We start from the raw sequence: 23,005 nt of genomic DNA on the forward strand, positions 1-23,005 counted from the left end.
ATCTCATAGACATGCCCAAACGTGTGGGCATTTGGGTGACAGGGCTGGCTTAGGCTCAAGCTAGGGACACGATGATAGCCACATAAATGTGAAACTGTTTCTTGGCATATTGGTTAAGAAAAGAAATTGATGATTGAGGTAGTAAGAGGCAGGTAATCCTATATGTTGCCTCTTATTTGCCATCTTCCACATCTCACACATATGGCACAGATAAGCCATATCTCTGAATAAATATTTTACTCAACATATGCATAAAAACCTCCTCCTGGAGGAAAAGTTCTAAATCCAGAATAGAATCACGTCCCCAGAATACTGGCCTATTAAAACAAACTTGGAAGAGTTGTAAGAAGGGGTAAATTATCAGATGCCAAGATCCTATGTAAATACTAGTTTATACTACCTTAACAGTCATCCTGAAGATTTCACTTTTTTTCCCCTTCTATGAATCTGTTCTTTGCTCTGCCTCCCTCTCTCTCCAACCATCAAAGTCTTGGCTGGGCTTCTCGTTCTTCCTCATGGGATATCATTTCCTGTTCACGAGTGTTGCTGCTTCAGGTCTTTATGAAAAATGTGCTTAAAATTTCTTCCATCCAGTCATCTTATTCCTGAGTCAGTTTCTTCTGGTTCGAATCTTAACCCTGGGTAATCTATTTACCTTGTCCCAACTTTCAAAGATACTGCCTTTTAGGAGTTTCTAAAAATTTCAAGTTTCCATGAAGGTAGAAGCTTCTACCATGATAAAATGCAGGTGATTTCATCAAGTCCTGTAATGTCTACACCTGCATCACTCTAATTCTTTAACCCACTACACCTGAGCTATGTTTGTTTCCCTGATAAAGACTATGCTTTGACAGAATTGATTGGATGATTGCAGCAATGGCAAAAGCAAGGCCCTAGAATAATTGTGTTTAATATCCTGACTCTGTTTTGTTCACAGGTTCATGTGGTCTGAAATGTTGGGACTTCCTCCTGCAGATAATGGGGAACTACTGCAGGTTTTAGATCAGGGTTATATAATACAATTCAGTCTGTCCCTAATGGGCAATATGAATTAATGAAGGAGGACACTAAGGCAGGTGATAATTAGAATATAACAGAATAAGAGGGCAACAGAATTTTTAAAAATAAATGAGGTTTACGGTGAAGAATGTGTGTGTCAGCTATGGAAATGCAACTATCATAACTGGCAACAATTTGAAAGACAATAAAATGTACTAGGTTTGGGACAAAACACATTTCAGATAATGGTATTTAAGTTAGCTGATGACACAGAACTGGGGCTTGGAGACAGAAAGTATAAACATAAGTAAAAAGAAAAAGAGTTAAAATTGTGGTACAGAATCATATCACCAAAGAAAATGACAGAGAGAATAGAACACCAAGGACTAAGTCAACCTGGGAGTAGCCATAGTTAGCAGAATGTCAGGGGAGAAAAGTGAGGTTCAGATTTTAGCTAATAAGTGAACATTAGAAGGCTGATTTCCATCATAAAGCTTGTTAAATGGTGTTACCCAAGAAACAATAACTCTTGCTTAACCTTCACCCTGGAGCAAATGCTCAAACCAGCTTTGGCAGGCTCAGTTCACTGGCTGGTACTATACCAGAACTCCACTCTAATACTATTTTTGAAGACTCATCTTCTAATGAGGTGTTTTCCATGGTTCATTACTACAGTTCCCTGAAATGGGGCCAATGCACCCTTGCTTTGGGCTGAAATAAGGTTGTAGTGTGATTCCAAAATATTTGTCAATACATTAATAGTTTGCATGGTAGTAGTACAGACAGTGCCTGAAATAAACAGGTTTAATAAGCAGATGTTGAAGAAATAAATGACTGGTTGGATGTGCAAAAATTTAATCCTATGCAAAGTGGGTACAGAAATTTGAATATTGAATAAAAATCCTTAATGACAATAATATTGTAGGAGTTGGCAAATAGATGCAATCAAAAAGATTCAGTAGTGTAAATTTCCCTAAGCAAAACCATTCTGAACCAATAAAGATTTAGCAGGCCTGGTATTGAGTGTCCATGATATGAAAACTTGAGCTCCTGTGAAAACTGCAGGTTAAATACAAGCCAATGATGTTATGCTATAATTTTAAAACCAAGATTTATACAAAAATATTTTCAATAAGAAACACAGGGCAATTATCTCTTCAGGCTCACCATTGGTCAACCCTCTATAAGGGTACTTATTAAGTTCAATGTTAGGCCCACAAACTAAAAATTTCTCTAAAGGATTTGGAAGGAGTCCTGAGGAAACTAATCAAAGAGATTAAAGGAACAAAAAAATGATGAGAAAATTGGCCCCAAAGAGAAACACAAAAGAAACACCATTTATTTAACCTAAGAAGAAGAAGCTGAAAAGCAAATAACAATCTTCAAATATTTTGCCAATGTGGCCAGCAGCTGTTCTGTATCACTGTAAGCAGGACAAAAGAAAATGAACTTCCAGAGCAAAGGCAGCAAAGTGCAAATGCACCACTGGTTTTTCCCCAAAGAACTTCCTGGCTGCAGGAGCTGGGACGTACTGTTTGATAGGAACTCAAGAGACAGTGGCATTTCCCTCTCTCTGGACCTTCCTTAGCATGAGTGTGCAGCTATATATTTAAACAGCTGTCCAGGGAAGAGGGAGCAATTCTATAAACAAATAAAAAAAAACCCTTTTATATCTTTACAGTTGTCAAAATCATCACATACAGTTAAGTAACAAGAGATGTGAAAAGAAACTTTCAGAAGAGTCATTTTTCTCAAGATTCCTTAAAGGGAGGATTCTGAACCTTCATCATAAAAACGGTTTCCTTAAATAAAATAATGCTATTGATTAGCTATAAGTCTGCTTTCCATACATCCCACTGTGCCATTCAGAAAATAACTGGATTGTATATTTGCAGGCAAGTGTAAAAGGACACTCTACTTTCTATTATTCCAAAAAGCTGAGCATTTATAGACTTTTTGAAAATATGTTACATACTTTCTGAAAGGAATTATTCAAATGTCAGTTTAAGCCTACAAAGCAATACAACTAGATGGCATTTATTATTATTCCACTTCACTTCCTTTCTCCTTTAGGAGCAAGGGATCGCTTTACATCAGGTTCCAAGCTCAGAAACATTTGGCTACAGTCCTTTCTAATCTTTGAGTCAGAAATTACAAAGAACAAAACAAAAGATGATTCTCTCCCATCTCTTTCATGTATTCCAAATTCTCACTGAAATCCAGGAAAGAGTTATTACAGTGTTTTGGTTGGATATTCAGTTTTAAAAAGAAGCCAAAGAAAGTCCTTTGTAGATACTGTATAGAAATGCAGAACCTAGCTGGGATTCTCAAGGCAAGCGTGGTTTCAGAATCACCTGCATAGGAGCCGCATCACTACTCAATTTATAAATTCACTCCTTCCTCCCTTACCATTGAGCCAGGACAATAAGGAAAATGAGTGGCAGGTCCATACCTCTGCCGACCTACATCTTCCTGGTACATGGATTTTCCACAAGGATCACTGTCACTCAGCTGTAACACTGAACAATATTATATCTGGTTAAACACCAGCTTCCTGGAATGTACTGTTGACTGTGCTAAACTTGCAATAATTTCTGTTTGGCTTTGGCCCTTGTTTCTATCACAGCTTTTTGAACTCTATCTTCTCATAATTTTTGACCACACATCATTCCTTAAAACTGATTATACTAAAAAAAAGCTCTTTAGGTTTCCTGGCTCTATCCTCTTTCCCTGGCTATAGGCAGTGCCCCCTGATGGCTTCCTGGGCCCTGCTTGTCTATCCTGTTCTGTAACAGCAATAGAACCACTGGCGCCTTCCAACCTCAATTGGTCAGCTTCATGTATATATTGTGACGTTAAAAAGGTTTTCATTTATTTGGAGCCCAATTCAGCAACAGACAACTTATTTACCTCAGCATCCAGCATAATATAGTAAGCACAGTATGGTATAGTATATAGTAGGTTCTTAACATTTGTTGAGTATATGTATGAATGAATGAAAGAAATCCTGACCTGCACCATAGTCATGCTACTAAAGTGATTTTGTTTTAGAGACTAGACATGCTGTGCAAAATAACTTAACTCTGTTATCTATATTTCCAGGCAATTGTAAAAGAATCCTATTTTCTATTAGCTATTTAAATTAATTAAAATTAAACAAAATTTAACATTCAGTTCTTCAGTTATACTAACCACATTTCAACAGCTAAACAGCCACATGTGCCTATGTCTACCATGTCAGACAGTGCAGATATAGAACATTTCCAGGATCACATAAAGTTCTATTCAACAGTACTAGATTCGACCACTTTCTCATTTGTCCATATAAATACTGGTCCTTTATATACTCTTCTGTCAAATACTGGCTGTATCTAACCTTTCCGTATTCTTCAAGTACTAAAACTCCTTGCCTTAATCCAAAATAAAATCACGCTTCAGCTTATTTTCCCAGTCTGGCAACCTAATGGCAAGGGTCATTTAAACTCCATGTATGCCATAAATATATATATATATATATCTACTATGTACCCACAAAAATTAAAATAAATAAATAAATAAACTGCAGCAAGGAGAAACTTTAGTTGCTCAAGTTATCTGGAGCATAAAATACATTGTATTCTTGGTGTGTTTGTGTGTATGTGTGTGTATAAGAGACACTTAAACCAAACATTTAATACCATAATTAATTACTTCATTCTATACCCCATCCCATACAAATCCTGATCATCCCTAATATGAAATATATTCTATGGAACACGAGAGAACCTGTAACTTCACATTTTTTCACTAATATAAACTTTCTTCATATTTATAAAGGCACTGGGAAAGCCCTATTTAACTGCGTGTAGAGCATCTAAGTAATGAAATAGTTCAGATGAAAGAATCTATAGCAATGCAGAAGGCCATTCAATGCTAAGGGAAGGTGTTTAAGCAGAAAGCAGGTTTTTAGCAGACCTCATTTTTATTTTTAATTTTATTTATTTTTGTTAATATGGAACTATGTTTACAAATAGTGCTGCAGAAACTTGCAATGGCTTCCTGGGCCCTGCATATGTAGTAGTGCAGTTACTACATACGCAAACACTTACTGGTATTCAAACTAATCCTGTGCTGAAAGAAGAGATCCTCATATCTTCCAGACCACAGTATCTTAGTAAATTAGATATTGTGATTTGTTATTAAGATCTTACAAATAGATATTCACCCACAAAGGAGAATAATTCAGGTCAAGTAGGTGGTAAAGAATATTACTTTTTATTTATTTGACTAGAGTATTGCTGTGGGGTACAACTAGGCTAATAAAAACATTGTATGTTCTGGTACATTTCTGTATTTATAACATTAAATCACAGTTTTATCAGACACTAGAGATTATCATACCTCCCAGTAATAGCACAAATATGAATTAGCTGCCCAGGTCTCCTCAGCCCCTTAGGAAATCATGATACGACTCACTAAAAAAACTGGCCGAATGCCCACAGAAGCCAATCAACTTTTGTGGGATGAGGTGAAGTCCAAGTGACTTTGCTTACCAAGGTGCAATGAATCCAGCAAAGCTGCAACTTAACTCTTGTTTAAACCTACTTCATCTTCACAATCTTACAGTGGCCATAGCATCTCAACTACTGCAAATAAAAATCAAAAACAGACTCTGCCAAGTAGGTCTTTTGATTTTATAAAAAAGATCAAAAGAGTCAGAGCAATCAGTGCAGCAAATGGTCACCTTGAGAAAAATATAGCAAATCTTTAACACATTTAGAAATCATACTAGATGAATTTATGCAAAAAATCAGAATTGCAGAGCCTCTGCCCTGAATGATAAAGAAGTTAGGAACTTTCAATTAAGCATGAAGAATTAAGCATTGTGTTTATTTACGCTTCCATATTTCCTACCAAAATGACAATAAAAACTGAATAAATCTAAAAGGACAAAGAAAACCTGAGAAGACACAACAGCAGACAAACCAGCAACAAAATTTTGGAAGCTGGACAGGCACACTAGCTCAGGTCTGTAATCCCAACACTTTGGGAGGCTGAGGTGGGAGGATCACTTGAGGCCAGGAGTTCAAGACAAACCTGGGCAACATAGGGAGGCCCTACCTCTACAAAAAAATTTAAAAACGTAGCCAGGCATAGTGGTTCATGCCTGTAGTCCTAGCTACTCAGGAGGCTGAGGCATATAGATCAACTTGAGCTCAGGAGTTTGAGGTTACAGTGAGCTGGAATCACGCCACTGCACTCCAGTCTGGGTGACAGAGCAAGACTCTGTCTCAAAAAAAAAAAAAATCTGGAAGCTACTGAATAGTAGAAAAGATAACTGCCCTTCACTAAAGGAAGCTCAATTCTAAGTTTGCAAAGGAGGTTAGCAGTGGGAAACCAGCAAAGCCGCAGCACTGCAGAAATGTTAAGGAACTGGAGGCACCAGGTGTCTCTGGAGGCAGAGGTGAGGGGTAGAAAAGAAAAAAAAAGAGGGCAGTTAAGTACTTGGGTTCTAGGGATCTGCATATTTCTTCCTCCCTCCTTTACAATCAGAAGACTTCTCAACCTCATCAAGGCAGAAGACTGGAAGTTTATTCTCTGAAGGTGCAGAATCATGTAGGTGTAGAAATCTGTGTGGGTCACTCTCCTTCACTTAACTAGGGAATTAAGTGAAAGTCTACAGACATAATGGAGAGGCACTCTCGCCTCCCCAGCTTCATTTTGCCAGACCTTCAGCTTCTCCCTACACCAGCAACCTTCCCCATCCCCAGGCAGAACACTAAAGGTCTATCTCTGAGAAACTGGCCTGTTTATGAGAAAGGCCTAAAGATATTAACATTTGGGAGCAGGACCCTCACATAGTTTCTCCAGTTTTTATCTTTACCAGGGACATTGGCTGAAGGTGAGTGAGGGATAAAATCCAAGCCCTGCTCCACTTACCAAGCCCTGTGCCCTGGGGAGGGGCTTTGTTAGGCCAAGGGGAGGGGCTACCTTTTTCTAATTAGCATAAAGGCACCAACTGATAAACAACTCACATGCCTCATGGGATATCTTTTTCTATTTCATACAATGGAGCCATATAGATTAATTGTAATTCTATTGAGAGGTCCCCCTTGAAATGGTCGAAATCTTTCCTGATTTTCCTTGGTGAAATGTGCCAGTCCACAGGCAATCCCTCTTCCTCCCACATATACACAAATACATAGAGCTTCCAGTTGGCATTTTAGTTGTGCACCTTTAAAATACGAATGGACAGCCAAGGGTCACCCATTATGAAGAAAATCTGTAACACCAAAAGGAAAAAGACTCAACGAAGCCAAAAAAGGAATTGAAAGAAAAGAAAGATAAAACTTGAAAAAAAAATAAAATCTGGGGAAAAAGTTTGTTATCCTCAGAGAGATGAGATACTGCATCCAGAAAATAAGAAAGGACACTACAATAAAAATAAAAAAAATCATAAAAGAAAATTCAGCAGAAGGTTTGAAAGATAATATGGAAGAAATCTAAATGGTAGTACTAAAAAACAGAAAAGTAGAAAATAGAGAAGAGTTAATAAAATGTCAGACTGAGTGAACAAAAAATATTCAGAAAAGAAAAGAAAATGAAGGATATACATATATGCATATATTGGCACCGGGCTACAAAATTTCAGAAGATATGAATAAAAAGAAGAATCTAAAAGCTTCCAGGAAGAAAAAAAAGAAGTTAGAAAAGGGCTAAGACATCAGAATGATGCCACATTTTTAGCAGTAAAACTAGAAGGTGGAAGACAACAAATCAGTATCTTTAGAAATCTAAGAGGAAATCATACTTAGAATTCTTGCTTAGTCAAATTACAACTCAAGTAGGAGAAAGATAGGCCTGTGTGGAAAATGTATGTCCTATGTACTTATTAGGAAGCTGCAAAAGGATGTACTTTACCCAAACAAGGGGATAAAGAAAGAAAGCAGGAAACAGGATACAACATAGGGAAGAGGTGATGAGAATGCCCTGGATGATAATGAAAGATGTGAGCTCTGAGGCAGATCTACAGAGAAACTAGTCCTGAGAGTAGTAAGAGAAAGGACAGGGCTGAGCATGGTGGCTCACTCCTCTGTAATCCCAGCACTTTGGGAGGCCGAGGCGGGCGGATCACTTGAGGCCAGGAGTTCAAGACTAGCCTGGCTAACGTGGTGAAACCTCTTCTCTACTAAAAATACAAATTACAAAAATTAGCTGGGCATGGTGGCACATGCCTGTAATCCCAGCTACTCAGGAGGTTAAGTCAGGAGAATTGCTTGAACCCAGGAGGCGGAGGTTGCAGTGAGCCAAGACCGCACCACTGCACTCCAGCCTGGGTGACAGTGCAAGACTCCGTCTCAAAAAAAATAAATAAATAAAGGACAGAACTAAGAATTAATGTCTCCAGAAAAATCCATCAATCAATCAATAGAATATCTAATGTGGTTAACTGGATTGAAAGAATGTTTTTAGTTGTGCCAACAATTTGGCTATAAATTAATGCTAGGAATGTCCTCAAAATTCCTAATATCCCATGCATCTGGAAGGAACAGAAGGCACTGTTATTTGAGTGGATTGGGAAAGGATGTAGAAATATTTCTTCCTTACTCTTTATACTTCCATTAGGATAATTTTCTCTAAAAAATCTCCATCCCTCCTCCCACTCCTCAGTCCTCTACAGATGTGAATTTAGGAGAGAGGGAGGGACTTGAAGGAGGAACAGGGTATGCAAAATCCAGCGTCTTCCTCTATTTCTACAGGAAACCTCAAGTTTGATCTGCTTCTCCCTACCATAAATTGTATAGGGGCAGGTTCTCCCCTGCAAAGGTATGTAGTTTTCTAGTGCTGCCTCTGACTGGGTGGGCAGGTCTGTTCAGTATTAAATGGCTACGTTTAGCTATACACATTGTTCCAACATGCTATATCAGTAACAAAAGTGGTTTGCTTTGCATTTGCCTGATTCCTTTCCTCTTTCTCTCTCTCAGCTGGTTCTAAATTTTGGTAATGAAAAGGATTGTTATTTATTGCTCTCCCAAACATCAACACTGTTATGATTGTATATGTGTGTAATGATGGGTAGTAGTGTATTTTGCTGAGTAAGCAGTATGCAAAAAGGATAATTACTCATATTTAAAATTCAGGGTTAAATGTCTAATTTCTGAAGGTGAGGAAGAGAGCAAAGTCTACTTCCCATAATTATTTCAAGAGAAGATATTTTAATTATGAAACATTCCAAACATATGAAAAGAACAGAGAATACTATAAAAACACTTACAGATCATCACTCAGCCTTAACAAATCTGAACATTGTTATTTTTGTTCATACAATATATTGAGAAACCAGCACAAAATAGATCTGAAGTCCTCTGAAATCACTTACTTGTTTCTTCTCCCTCTCCCACTATCCTGAAATTGTTAGATACCATTCTGATGAATGTGTTTTTCCAATACTTTTACTATACACATAGGTATACACCATATAGTATTGTTTTATTTACTTTAGCATTTAAATATGTGGTATCATATGGCGAATAGAATTCTGCAGCTTATGTTTTCCAGGCAACATTACTAATGAAAAAGCAATTCGAGTCAATGCTAGTCAGCTCAAGAGTGCCTGACCTGGATCAAATCCTGGCTCCAAGGCCTTTAAGGCAAGTGACTTTATCTCCAAATTGATATCCTCATTTACAAAATGGTAATAATAACGTCCCTTCCTCATGGGCCTCTTGTGAAAAGTGAATGGGTAGATACTCATACAGCACTCAGAACTGCACCTGGCACATACCAAAGTATCTGCAATAGATCTTGTTTCTAAATGGTGACTTTGATCTGTTGACAAGATGTTGACTACAAATACATTAAACTTATTTCTACCACCTTATTCTTTGTTTCCTGTTTCTTTTGTTTCTTTTTCTCTGTTTTTGTGACTTTTAGTTAATTGACATTTCTAACTTCCATGTTTTTTCCTCTGTCAATTTAGAAGTTACAATTTTATGTAGTTTTTTTTGTGGTACTCAAAATTTAACTACTCGTTCAACATATGTATATGCACCTCTTTGTTGTTGTTTAGCATTTTAGTTTAATGCTTAACAAACTAAAAAGAAAATGCTATTTGTTTACAGCCAACAGCTAATTACATTTACAAATATCTTTCTGTGCTCACCATTGCCTCTCATACCTCATTTTTTCCCTTTGCTTTTGCTTTTCTTAAACATATCTTTTGATAATTCTCATAGTGATTGTATGTAAATGATAATCCATTAGTATTTTTAGTACTGAAAATATAACATTTTTCTCACAAAATATGGCTTTGATTCTGGCTAAATATAATGCCATGCTCAGCAAAAGCTTTCTCCTAATAAATACATGCCAAACGAATGAACAAATGAATAGGTAAATCCACAGGAAACAAAGAGGGAGCACCAAGGCAGGATCATCAAAGAAGCCTGATGAGATAACATAATGTTTTCAGAAATGCACATAATTTCACTTCCTAATAAATAAAAAATAATTCACTTTACAAAATAAAAGACGCTAGATGGGAAGGAAAAAAAGTTTGAATTAAGTATTATTTAATAGAAGTTAAACTGAGCAAATGTTCTCAGTGAATGTCTCTAAAGCCACTGGTCCCAATATTTCTAAGTAGAGGAACCAATCATTACAGAGTACAACATCTGATTTTAGTTTTCATGATTACATGGAAGGATAAAGAAGTACACCAGAGGTCAGCCTTGCTTTATCAATATCCCTACAAGTTTGTAGGTATTGCTAGGCAACAAAGAGAAACATAAAAGCAGAAGGGCTTGTTGAAGTACTGAAAAAAAAAAGGCAACTATAAGGGAATGTTTTTTAAACTCATCTTTTAGATAAGTTGTATGTATTTTCATTTATCTTGACTCCAAATTGAATTTGAGCATTTGAAAAACCCCCGTTAGATTAGGTACATTACGATTCCACTTAGTCTAGATAAAAGCTTTATAGAAAGAGCAAGGACATTCAAGTTATGAAGGCAAAGTGCTTTTTTCCTGGTTAGATGTTAGCAATGCAGGCACTCCCCACTCAAACCACTCTGTAGATCTCAGCACCACTCAATCATAGCTGCATATTTCCACCAATCCTGGATTTTTGCCACCTTTATTCATTCAGTAATTTTTATATAATGGCACATACTAAGTCAGGGCACCATCTTCTGCCAGAAATTCCCTTTTAAAAGCTCATTCCACTATCCCAGTGATAGTTTTTATGGGTTTCCAATGATGTGTGAAGTATTCTTTTGACTAAATATTACGTAGATTGACATTACTTTTTGCTCTGGTGTAGAATTTCTTTGTTCTGAGATTGAATACCTTTAACTTGAAAAAGGAGAGAGTGAATGAGGAAAATTTTAGATCAGCTCTTTAGGGCCAGAAACAAAATCATTATCCCTCCAAAAACAAATATGGAGTAATCCCTACAATTAGATGAGGCAGAACTACCTAATCTTGCTTGCTTCCTCCAACCCCCATCTCTACTTAGCAGTAAAAGGGAGTATCAGCTCAAGTCTTAGTTGAGTGAAGCTTTTGAAAGAATTAGGTCGTTAAAGTCATTCTTCAAAGTCCCTTCTAAATTTTAGAAGAGTTTTTGTTGTCAGAATCTTAATTCATGTTTACGACAGCTTTTACATTTCTGTTAAATGCATAACCTAATTTGTATCTTTACATTTTACATACATATAATACACACAATCATTGTGTATAATACACTGATGCACACTTTACAAGACTTAGAATATGGAATATGTTTTTATTACTTTAAGTTATCACAGAAGATTTTAGTTTTTATAACTTTTATGATACTCCAATGGTTATATCTAAAATTGAGCCTGATAAGGAATGCAAATACTTACTAGTATACTGCTCCTATGGGAAAAATAAATGATTGATTTTTCCATAATCTAGTTTTATGATATTGTTTCTAATGATGAAATGTAATGAAAAGCAAAGATTGGTTCCATTTGGGAACCAATCAACAATAGAATTTAGCAAACACTTATTAACCTTTTACTATGTATAAGCTATTCCCATAAATTCTGTGGAGGGTACAATTAAAATAAAGCATAATTATTGCCTCAAGAAACTTAACACTTGGTAGATCAGATATGTACTCAAACAGTTAAACCATTGTAAATTCTACAGAAATCCTAAGGATAAAGTGTTAGGTAATCACAGAGAGTTCTGCAGATTGTCTAATAATTACAGTATCAATACTAATCTCCTGAAAAGGGAAATCATAGATATTGAAAAATCTGCCCATTTACATAAAGGCAATGAAAATAGAGATGGCAGAGAACCACTCAAATCACATGCAAATAAGGATTTGGAAGAGAAAAACCAGTTAACTTAAGAAGGGACTAAGGACTGACATGATATTTTAAGAAATCAAATAATAAGAAGGTGCTCTAGGTAAAACTGAGTTTCTAGAATACTTTTTCATGAAATATTTATGTTGGTGCTGCAAAAGTCAAAATCATGTTATTGAATTATTCTGTCATACAATTGTTAGAAAATTGTGCCCCAACAAAATAAACATTTAATTGCTCTTTGTATATTCTAAGAATTAGCACATAATTTCAATTACAACCTAAATTCATTAATTATAAGTAAATAAACATGTTTGTAATGTATAATCTTTAGTTTCGTTTTTCAAGTTAGAGTGCCAATCAATTCTTTTATTCTTATTTATTAAGAAATGTTGGCCACAGCTTGGCCTTTTCTTTAGTACAAATCATCATTGGTTAAAGAGCACCAAGTATTACTTTTGGCTGAGGATAGAATAAAAGGATAAAAGGAGGCAGCCTTGAAGGATGAACTGAGTCTTAACAGAAACATGGAAATACTTTCTAAAGAAAAAAACAGTGTTAGAAAAAAGATACAGAAATGGAAACATATAGACATGTCAAGAAGAAAAGAAATACTTTGATTTGACCTTAAAGGTCAGTTGAAATCAGATTTTTAAAAGGGTTTTGAAGACCCAATTTTGGTCCATAAGCACTGGGGAACCCCTCAAAGTTTATTTGCACAGGAGAGCAAAATTACCTAAGGTACTGTTAGGAATAGTACTTTAGTTTCAGTTGTGAGGATGGAGTGAAGTGGGATTTGACTAACGATAGGCAGATCCCTTAAAGGGCTTCTATAGAAGTGCAGGCAAGAGGTAAGGGAAGCAGGGGATTCTGACAGACAGAATGACAAGACAGGGAGTGACACTGCACTGAACATGAAGAGAGAAACAGGTTTGGTGAGGACAGTGATGTCTAAAGTAACCATACACAAGTAGAATCCCACAAATAGTCTAAACCCTAGGTCTAAATCTTGGAGGAGAAATCAGTCTAAAAATAAAGATTTGAAATCTTCGGCACAGAAAGCCTTGGGGTAGATGAAATCGCTAATGAAGGGAGCAACGAAAAGGAAGGTCCAAGACAAAGCCTTGAAAATTGCCTATATTTTAGGAGGAGAGAGAAGAAATAACTAACAAAGAAGAAAGAGAAGGTGTGATTAGAGTTAGAAGTAGAATAAGGAGAGTTTCAATCCTGATTAGCTAAGGGAAGAAGAAATTTATAAAGAAGGCACTGAAACAAGGAAGGCAGACTATAGGCTAATTTAGATGTCATGATGAGGAGGTCACTGGGGATGGCCTTTAAGAGAATGATTTAGCAAAGGACTAACAAAAGTGGTTTAAATTTGTTTTATGGACTGGAGACCTGCAGCATTATGTAACATAGAAGCCCTGAATTAGGCAACATTTAGCAAGAGTTCTACCCTTGGCTCCCCTGTGTAGCTGTGTGACCTAATACTGGTCATATAAATCCTCTGGACATGAACATCCTCACCTTTTAAAATAGGAGACAGCAGAGGCTTGAAATAGGGAATTGCTCCGAGCTGGCATTTCATACTAACTACAATTATAAGAAATAATAAAAAATAATTCTTCAATAAATAAAGATTTTAGAAGTTATTAAAAGCATTGGCTTGAGAGTCAGAAACACCTGAGATTGGTGCTAGCTTGAACCCCTAATAGTACTGAAGAAGTGGTTTAATCTCTAAACCGTGGATTCCTCTTGTGTCAATGAAATCAGTATCAGCAATTCCATCATAGGCTGTGTTGAGAATTACACAAGGCATGAAAAGATAACAGTATAGTTCCTGGAGTCTAAAAAGGCTTCATAAATATTTGTTGGCTAAATGAATAAATCTCAACTTGTATTCTTAGAAAGGACCAAAAGCAGGATAGAATCCTGCGAGGAAACATCATCTGGAGGAGATGAGACCTTGAAATAAATAGGAAATGTGGGAGTTGGAAGGAGACATTTACATGGACACTAACAGACAGTCAGGTATCAGCTGGGTTCAAATATAAGCGCTGTCATTTAGTAGCAGTGTGACTTGAGCAAGTCACCTAATTCTAAACCGTGGAGACAGAAAAAATCAAAGCAAAAATGGCAAATACTTTACATAAATAAATATGAGAGATGGGTCCCTGAGTGTCAGTTATATTGTTCATGGGTTTTTAAAAATACATTTGTAACATTTCATAATTAAAAAGTTTTGATCAATTGGGGCAATAATATCTATATAACATAAGGATTAAATAAAGTAATATTAAAAATCATGACAGTGTTTTTCACATAGTTCTCAATAAATGGTTACTGCTATTTCTTACTGTAAGTATTGTTATTGTCCCATTCTAGGAGGAGACAGGAGTAAAGACAAACAATGGAACAAACACAAGTGTGTAACGTGTATAAGTGAGTATGTGTGGTGAGAGGAGGGTAGTGAACAAAGCAGAGATAAAATCAGGTTGACTGAAACCAAGAAGGCAGTCTGGGAGTAGTTGTGTAGGTTGGAAATGGGAGAGGGAAGAAGGACCTATTATACAGAAGGTTTTAAAAGCCAGGTAGTGGGGGAGGGGTTGGGGGAGGGAGAACATCAGGAAGAATAGTTAATGGATGCTGGGCTTAATACCTAGGAGATGGGATGATCTGTTCAGCAAACCACCATGGCACACGTTTACCTATGTAACAAACCTGCACATCCTGCACATGTACCCCTGAATTTAAAAGTTGGAAAAAAAAAAGATAAAAAAAACCTAGGTAGTAGGACTCATTACTGATAAAACAAACAATAATGAGTCCCTACAGCTAAAGTTTGGGTCAGGGGAAATACAAAATGAGAGTAGTGCTTGAAGAGTCAAATGATAGAAATAATAACCTAGAGTAGAAGAAAGTGTTGAGAAACTATCTCAGTAACTCAAGTCAAGAGGAACCACAGCTAGGATTCTAGGGAAGGTTGAAAGTGGAAATGGCATATCTCAGATGAACCTTTTCTTAGAAAGAAATCTGCAAAGAAATAAGATGACTTAAAGGCTACTGAAGAAATAAAGAGAAAGTAGAGAGAAGAATAAAAGATAATGCTAAGATTTTGAAGATGAAATATCCTCCATCTCAGTAAAATAAAATAGAATTGAGAGATCTGAGAGATGGTATCTAGAGGTGTTAAGGAGCATGGACTTTCCAATCAGACAGGCCTGAGTTTGAAGCCTGGCTCTGATACCTAACAATAGGTGCAATACCACATAAGTGATTTCACTTCTCTGAGCCCGTTTCCTTGGCCATATACTGGGTATAATAGTGGTACCTCCCTCACAGGGGTGTTATGTGAAATATCTAATGTTTGGAAAGGTATTAGCATAGTTACAGTCACCTTTATGCTCCTTGTTCTCACACCAAATATCCAGTCCATCTGAACATCCCACTGAGACTACCTTAAAAAACAAAAAGCAACCCTCAATTCTCAGCCCACTTTCTCCTCTGCGCAAGCAATCATAATTTCTCGCTTGAATCACTACAGTCTTCTTCCTGCACTTTCCAGTCTTGCCACCTTCCCCCACCACCAATCTATTCTCCACATAGCAGTCAGAGAGAGCATTTAAAATATAGATCAAATTACATCACTTTGATTATTTAAATCCTTTAATGGCTTCTCATCTTATAATGTTCTACAAGATCCTTTATACTCTAGCTCCTATCTACCTCACCAGCATCATCTCCTACTATGCTGTCCCTCATTCAGCCTGCTCTGCGTCACACTGGCTTCCTTGCTGACTCCCAAATACACCACACACGCTGTTATCTCAGGGCCCTGGCACTTGTTCCCTCTGTCTGGGACATTCTTCCCCCCATGCAACATGGCCTCCCTCCTCAAGTCTCCACTCAGAAGTAACCTCTTCAGAGACCATCCTTCACTACCCTATCCTTCACAGCAGCACCCCTACCTCAAAACCAAGTTGTCAACTTTCCCCTTACCTTTACTTTGTTTTAAATCCAAAACACCTGGCATTACAGTCAATATTGGTTTATATGTTGACTGTCTGTCTTCCACTGGTCTTTATCCAATTTGTTTATTGTTGTATACTCTGCTCAAGGTGAGTTCTCAACAAATGTCAGTGAATAAATGAATGAATGAGCGAGTAGCATATTACCAATTTTTAAAAGCAACCTGGATTATTAAGTAATGTGGAAAATAATGGATGTTTAACAATGGTTCTAGGGTTCCTGAACTTCTAGAGATCTTGGAAGGCAGCAATGAGGAATCCAGTAGCTATTTTATGAGTTTCTAAATGTCTAGTAAAAAGCAAACCTTTACTCACAAGAAGAATTAATAATATAACTAAAATGTTAAGCTTCTATGCTTTAGAAAAAAATTACTATCAACTCAATACAGTAACTCCGGTTGATTCATGCTGATCAGAAGTTATTGAGTTATATAAGTTTTTCACTAATAAAACTGAAAATTAAAATATGTATAATCTCCTACAGCCAAGTATATATGCAACAGAAATATACACAAATTGTTCAACATGAAAAATGTACAAGAATGTTCACAGGAGCACTATTTGTAATAGTACAGACTGGAAAACTACCCAAATGCCCACCAAGGGTGAAATGGATAACATATGCTAGGTTCATACCATGTGGTACTGCACAGCAGTAAGAATGAACCATTTCTAACTACGTGTAACATTAAGAGATTACTCAGAAATAATGCTGAGTGGGAGAAACTAAACATATAAGAGTACACACTGTTTGATTTCATTTAAATGAAGCACAAAAACAGGCAAAAAAAAACAATCTATGCTGTCAGAAGTCTGGGTAATGGCTAGCCACTCAGGGTGGGAGAATGGGAGAGTTAGGGGCTGGAAGGGAGCTAAGGGGGGCTTCTCAAGTGCTAATATGTTTTATTTCTTGATTAGGGTGCTGACTATATGGATTTTTGTTCAATTTGTAAAAATTCATCAAGATGTGTACTTAATATGGTTGTGCTTTTCTATATGGATATTATATTTCAATAAAAAGTTTTTTAAAGACAATGAAAAAGATAGTATTGATGATGATAAGTTTGCAGGCAATTCTCTCCAAATCAGGGTTCCCCAGGGGAACTTGGAGAAAAAAAGAATAATGCCTCTTATAAACTTTTTGTACTTGTGAAATCACTTGAGAGTTTCAGCAGTGGAAAAATATAATTAATGTTCAGAGATGGTTAATGCAGCACAATTATGTGGAAATAATTTGTACACAAATTCAAAACAAGCCTCAGATGTAGAGAGCCAGACAGGGTCTTTATTTACTCATTTGTGATTCCGAATGAAAGCAATCTTTCTTTGGAGATTAACCTGTGACTCCCACAAATACATGAAAGTGTCTGGCATGCGCATAAGGGAAGATTGACTCTTAGCCCAGAAGTTCCCTGATTTTGAAATGCATGTGCTAAGAAAGAACCTTATTTAGAAGAGATGACTAGAACAGCTGCACTTTGTCGTCAGAATCAAATCCACAAGTATTCTAAGACTTCAAAAAATACAACAAACAATGTGACCTCATTAACCCTTAGAAAAGACATTTCTGCCACTGTTGTATCTGATCACCATTTATCTCCCCTCAAAATCTCTTGCAATGCCTGTCTTCAGAGATTCTTCCACAAAAGCATAAAAGTAAAACTTGAAAGAAATAATAAAATACTTCTTAATTCCTAGTGATAATACCAGTGAAATCTGATTTTATTTTTCTTTTCTTAATAAGTTTTCAGCATGTTCCATTGCAGTTTAATCTTATGAGGGCCTAATTATGCATTGAGGCATTTAAGGCAAAAAGAAAACAATAGAAAAATTAAGGAAGATTTAGGAGATGGTTTTAGACCTTATTCTACCATTTCCTTTCTTTCAGTTTTCCACCCTATGAAATTTATTTAAGAAAATGTATATGGCTGCTGACTTGGGCTACGGAAGGAAGTTAAAACATCTACTTGATGGAAAACATTTAATGTAAAAGTTACTAGCCCCATTTAATTATTTGGAATCACTTCTCCCCAACAGGAGGTGGCCAAATAGGGTGTCTCCCAGATTTATGACTTCATTTTGTTTTCTGCTTCCATAAACAATATTGAGAGTCCCTCTTTAATGGGGTGACACATTCTGTGCCCACCAGAAAACATAATCTCTAAATCATAGTGAACATAAACTGTAGTTTTAAGAGATTTGGAAACTGTTTCTAAAAGACTAAGGAAGATGGACAATGGATAAATTAATCTGCAAATTCAGGCAATTTTAGAGAGGGAGAATAAAAGACCTTCAGAATAGCAGTCTTATTATCTGCATAACTAGGCAAGTCTACATTGTACTTTGTGTGCATATATCTTCTTGTTGAATAACAACACTGCTTTACAGTTTAAAATGTTTACAGTTTACAAGTTACTTTCACATATAGTATGCACATATAATATCACATATTGAAAATACTAAAAATTGGAGGAGTAGGACTAGATCAATTAAGATGACAAAGGAGAATGCAGAAAATAATAGCATAAATTTTAATCCAGAAGCATTTTAGAGACAAAATATAAATTCGTCACACTTTAAAGAACAGAACCCAGATACTTGGCATTAAACTTTTCCATGGGACACCGAGCTGCTACAGAGGCTCCCAGTTTGGCCTATTTTCTTGGTAGCCCCATAGTCACTTGAGTATGAGCTCCATATAGCAAGGATGCTACCTATTTTTCCACCACATATTTATCCATAGCATCTCATGCAGCCTCTGGAACCACAGTTATCCCTCAGTACATCTGTGTTATGAATCAATCTCTGTAAATAACTTACTTTTTAACATGGGATATCTAATACTTTCTTGAGTCTGATTTCAGGTTCATGATTTTAGAGTCAATATAACATATTAAAGTGAAATCACATAAAAGAAACATTTATACAAGTCAATCTGTATTTATTTTTAAATATCCATCAAGATAATTTATCAAATATCATTCATGATCTAATTTTTCAATATTCACCTTTATTTGTTCCATCAATAGATTTTTAACCACAGTCTACATATAAGATACTATGCTATCACTTTAATACTACAGCCCGTAAACTAACAAAGTTGAGTTAGATACCACCTTCACCAAAATAATGGCAATATAATTCAAATATAAAAGTTATATTGTGGTAAAAAGTATCTCAAATAATTCTCTGGTTTTCAAAATGTATGTATTTTCTATTTTGTGAAGCCTTACCTTGTTAACACATTTTTATAACTAAAGGATATAGTTTCTAAAAATGCCTGTGGAACAACTGCAATATGCTACACTATCATGCAAAATTACAAGATCACGTATTCCTCCAAAGGCCAAAGACAAGCATTTCATAAGCTATTAGAACAGCAACTGTATTCAGGTGTAAAAAAGTAAAACTTTCTTTAAGTAAAACAAGGCATCCACTACTTCACCCTTGGAGATGTGACTATAAAAGTATTATAATTTTTCAACAAAGGTAATAATTAACACATCCAGATGATTATGCTATTTCAAAAGTGTTACTATTTTACCCAAGTTGTTACTATTATAACCATTTTGAAAGTCCCCTTCTGGAATTACTTTTAGAGAATGCAGCTTAATCGGTTGACTATCTGAAAGCAAAGCAAATATTTTCCCTTTGAAAGTGCAAAATAGTTCTGGAAGAGTCAATAATTATTCAGGCCATGACAAGTGAAGTAGGTGTGTATCACAAAGAATGTGTGGCTACAACAGCAATTTGAAGAATTTTTCCAGAGTGGCTTCAAGTTCCCAAATCTATTCTTACATTTGTAATAAATGTCAAATAATCTTTTTAAAGAATTGTGGAATAAGTGTACTTTTCCAGAGAAACTCTCTCAAGGACAACATACATTTTTAAGAAATTATAAATAATTTAAAAACCAAGCCTCATTACTTTACAGGCATGCCACATATAGTAGCATATTTTTTCACACATCAAATCTAGATTAGGCAATGTGTATCATAATTTACTACAAAGAAAGATAATTTGCTACCCTCAATCAAAAACTGAGTTGTGGAAACTCCAGGTTTTGATGTCACCATGATCAGAGTCACATTTTGTTATATTGTGGTCATCATAAGTCCCTCCTTACTGCCAAAAAAAAAAAAAAGTACATTTCTTAACTAGCTTGAAACTAAAATTCTAAAATATGGTTTATGTAAAAAATGTCAACTTCTACCAGTTCTCACCCTTGAGAAGTCTCTGTTAAAAATGCAGCCTGACCATTTCTGTTATATAGAAAGGAAATATTTAAACTTTATGAGCAGTTTCAGAATGGAACATAAATCAATATAAAAACTGAATTCTTTAAAAGTTTTCTAAGTTCCAATGACAAGTTTAATACTTTTGTCTAAACAACACTATTTAGATAACAATCGAAAGGAACGACATATCTGTGTACGTGTCTTAACTCCTTTTCACTGCTATGTAAGTCATTTACTTCATGTTGATTTTGGCAGATCCTGGCTTTTCACAATGAAAACAGATACTTGGCCATGATCTGAAATTAAATGCTGAAACAGGATCAAACATACTCTTGAATTCCCACATATCCTTTTTAATTAATACGTAGTATGTTATGCAAATGACCTACAGTGTCTGACACATTCAACCCCTTTGGCCTTTGACAAGTAGCAACAAAATAAGAAGCACATGAACCTCTCTAGACTGTTCCAAGAATTAGTCTTGAGAACACATTGTACTAAGAATCAGGAAATCAGGGTGAAAAGATTATGTTTTCAAAAGAAAATAATCGTAAACTTCTTTAGCTGTAGAAGACAGTTGACTCTACCAATGGCTCCTTCTTTAGCCTTAAAATTGGAATATATGTATTCTTGTCTGGGTCTGGGTCAAATTGACCCTTGAGGCAAAGAGAAATATCCCGGTTGTGCCCCTCTGGGTCAGTGTAGGATACAAACAAGGACTTCCTGCCTTTGAAGTTTATTTGAGGGTTCTTTATAGTGGAGGGAGCCTAGGAAGGTGATGTGTCTGTCTGGTGAGCATAGGGTATGAGGAACTAGGGAGCTGGGAAAGACGAGGATATTAAATGGAACCCTCCACAGCACAGGCCAAGGACATGATGAGGTATTTCTGGGGGAGAAGGAGAGAGAGAAAAGACGCCTTTGCATTTTCCTTGGAGGACCAGTTATATGACTGTCAGAGCCCCTTTCCACTGAGTTTCTGTTTAATTATATCTCTTGTTTTAAGATAGATCCCTGTGATATAAAAACTTCAAGTTATAGTGAATGAAAAGCTATCATATCAGAATAATCCAGGCCCCTGTCTAAATCCTTGAACCTCACAGCTCAGAATCAGCTCTGAGAGCCTGACTGTGAGGCTAGATTCAAGCATGATTACTCCATGCTGCATGCACAGGAGTTTTGGTGAAAAAAGAATGAAGTCCAGGCAGTCAGCACGTGACTGGGAATGAGAAGCACAGATTTCCCTTTTTGGTTCTGTTGTACTCTCATTAAGTGCACTTGAAAAAATATACTCTTGTTTGCCTTTGTTTTATCTAAAAAGACAACGTGTACATCTTCTAGATGGGGGAGCACATTCACAATTCCAGCACAAACTTTTTCTGTCAATGGGCAGCCATACTTGGTGTGACACTGGTGACCTCACAGTGAGGCTTGTGCATGGCGCAGAAAAGGTTAAATGATTGATTTGCCAGATTCGATTGCTAGGAAGAGATGGGACAATTCCAGTCAGTATAAATCAGCTAAGCATTTAGAAACTATTATCAGGAGCACTAGACAGCACTGCATGATCTTCTGCAAACCACAAGTGATGTCAAAGCTGCAAGGCTGCCGAACTGCCAGGGCTGAAGTACCGATAATAGATGCTAAAATCACTGCTGAAGAAGCATATTTGATTACAAAGGGCCCCTAGAGCAGTAAAGCACTTGGAAGGCTTCCCTCTGAGTTTTACAAGAAATAAGATAAGCAGCATCTCCAACTGTAATCACAAAATATAATAAAAAATGCTCCAGGTTCTCATGAGACATACAAGTGTATTTTCCTTGAATGATTTAAAACCATTATTTTCCTAACACACAACGAGGACAAAGTTACCACTAAACTGAGGCAACCTCTAGTTGGTAACACAGACAACTCCATGAGGAGTTTTTGTTTTTGTTTTTCAGTATGCTTTAAAAAGAGGTGGGCTTATTTAAATTGACCTCAACCTGTGCATTCCCACCTTTCTACTCTTTCCCCTTGTTCTCAAGCCTCAAATCTCAAAGGATTACTACAGAATCCTTTCTGCTCAGTATTTCCAGCCTAATTCCTCATGCTATTTGCTGATCTGATATTGCTGCCAGCCTCTTTCCTTTGCCGCACTATGACTCCATCCTCTCCCCAGCCCCCATTTTCATCCACAGCTCCCAGTGTTCCCATCCTAGGTTCTGCCTGTTTGTGAAGGAGAAAGTTCAGGCACTGATAACTGTCAGGAACAACCAAACACCTACATACAAAGAAATTTGCTCCAATATTTTTTAAAGTTCTAAAATTGGTTATCAAGCAATTCCCCCATCTTTTTCAGTAACTTCTTAACTGCCACTTTATATTTTCTTGTTATATGTTTTACAATTTAGATGAACCAATGGGCTGTCTAGTTGTGAAAGTTT

The 23,005-nt window shown here is 36.3% G+C and overlaps 1 protein-coding gene and 1 long non-coding RNA gene across 8 annotated transcripts in view; one reads left to right on the forward strand and one right to left on the reverse strand.

Moving 5' to 3' along the window:
* Positions 1-17,371, forward strand: part of LOC134807072 (uncharacterized) — a 424,271-nt gene extending 406,900 nt beyond the window's left edge. The window contains exons 4-5 of the long non-coding RNA XR_010146649.1: positions 14,702-16,092; positions 16,148-17,371. This is a non-coding gene — a long non-coding RNA (uncharacterized LOC134807072). The remainder of the gene's footprint in view (positions 1-14,701; positions 16,093-16,147) is intronic.
* The window catches only part of RNLS (renalase, FAD dependent amine oxidase), a 399,013-nt gene that overhangs the window by 337,633 nt on the left and 38,375 nt on the right, over positions 1-23,005 (reverse strand). The window lies entirely within an intron of this gene.

This window comes from Pan troglodytes, chromosome 8, assembly GCF_028858775.2.
Source record: "Pan troglodytes isolate AG18354 chromosome 8, NHGRI_mPanTro3-v2.0_pri, whole genome shotgun sequence".
In the NCBI taxonomy this organism is placed as follows: Eukaryota; Metazoa; Chordata; class Mammalia; order Primates; family Hominidae; genus Pan; species Pan troglodytes.